Source organism: Penaeus monodon, chromosome 44 (genome assembly GCF_015228065.2).
Source record: "Penaeus monodon isolate SGIC_2016 chromosome 44, NSTDA_Pmon_1, whole genome shotgun sequence".
Lineage (NCBI taxonomy): Eukaryota > Metazoa > Arthropoda > Malacostraca > Decapoda > Penaeidae > Penaeus > Penaeus monodon.
In genome coordinates this window covers 775,663-777,493 of record NC_051429.1, presented here as the reverse complement: position 1 = coordinate 777,493, position 1,831 = coordinate 775,663, and positions in this window count along the sequence as shown.

Genomic DNA, 1,831 nt, shown 5'->3' with positions numbered 1-1,831 from the left:
ATAAAGATATATAATTTTTTAATAATAAAAATACCAGGGTATAAATATGAGGGGTACTATATGGTCACATTACAAGTTTACAAATATGGACACTTAGAATATAGGCCCTAAAATATCGCAACACAACAACAACAACAAACAAACAAAAGAAAAAAGACCCAAGAGCCCCAGGCAAGACAAGCCAAGACAAGAGCCAGCCTCTAGAGGGGAGCTACCCTCCTCCCCATTTCTGGTAACACCTATATTTCGCTTTGTTTTTACTAGGAAATGGAACCTGAGGGGTAGGAGAATGCGGACCCTGGTCCGTTAGCTAAGGTCACCCAATGGAGATGAGGTGAAGTAGAGTGAGGTGAGGTGAAGTGAGGCGAGGTAAAATAAAGTGAAGTAAGGTGAGGTGAGTTGTGGAGAGATAAAGTGAAGTGAAGTGAGGTAAGGTGAGGTAAGGTAAGGTGTGATAAGATGAAATGAAATGTTGTGTGTTCATAAAAATAATAATAATATAATTATTATATGAATACTAATTTATAAATATAAATAAAAAATATAGCTAAATATCATAAATATATAATAAAATTACAAACTTACAGAAAGGAAATATATCTAATATATAATAATAATATACAAGTAGAAATGTGCAAACACACGCCAAAAAGAAGCACGCACGCACGCACGACAATACAATACTATATATATATATATATATATATATATATATATATATATTATATAATAATATACTATATATATATATAAAATATATGAATATATATACATAATATATACAACAATATACTTATATATATATATATATATATATGACCTGGGACGGAAGAGAAGTTCAGACAGGAGCGAGAAGTGGTCAATGGTACATGCACTTACACTTACGCTCATCATAGAAGTATGTCTTTCAGTAATAGGAGACGTGTGTCTATAAAATTACGAGATACAATCTATGGTTATACCGTAATCAAATCAGAAAAAAAAACAAGAGAGACTGTATCGGAATTTACTTGTATGAGTATTGAGCACAGTATTCAGGACAGTGTTTGTCTAGAGTTTTGGCTTAGTAGACTGAACGAAATGCTGCATAATAAGGATATAATTACGTTTCCTGACGAACTCAAGCAGTGGAAAGAAGAGGAACTGCATAATCTCTTGATTCAACACAGGTCAGTGGATCGAGTGTATTTTTTGCTAATATAAAGGATATCGAATTTCGCCTACTTTTAAGACTACGTTACAAGTCCAGACCGCTGTATGTGGAGGCTATGTATAGTGACGATTATGGAACCAGAAAAAGCATCATAATTATATCTTATGACGTTCGGCGTTTTGTCGACTCCATAGTGTGTTCTTACGGAGAACGCGATACTATACTATGTTTTATGCTCTACGACAAATAAAGAGTACAACGGCCTTGGAGTAACGTGTTACGACTGGAGCACCTCTGTCAGAAAACAATCTGCAGTTACGGAGATAAACTGTATAACGTTTGTTCATTCAAGATGATGCCCATATTAATCCGTAATGGAATTATCAACCACTTAGATATAAATAAAATTGAAAGTAAATATGAGAGAAAGACATCATGATAAATAAGGTTTCCATTAAACCCATAAAAATGTAGCTTCGCTCAAGATTATGTTCTTTACTCAGACAGTTACAATAGATAGAGGTGATTTTTGTGAAACTTTATCATTCCTTTGACAAAAAACGTGTGTGTTACTGTGCTGGTGACACGAAAAACAGTGAGGTGAAATTGATAATCCATTCCTGAACGTGTCAGAAGTTCAATAGATGCTATAGATGAAACCGTTAATTATACTGTGAA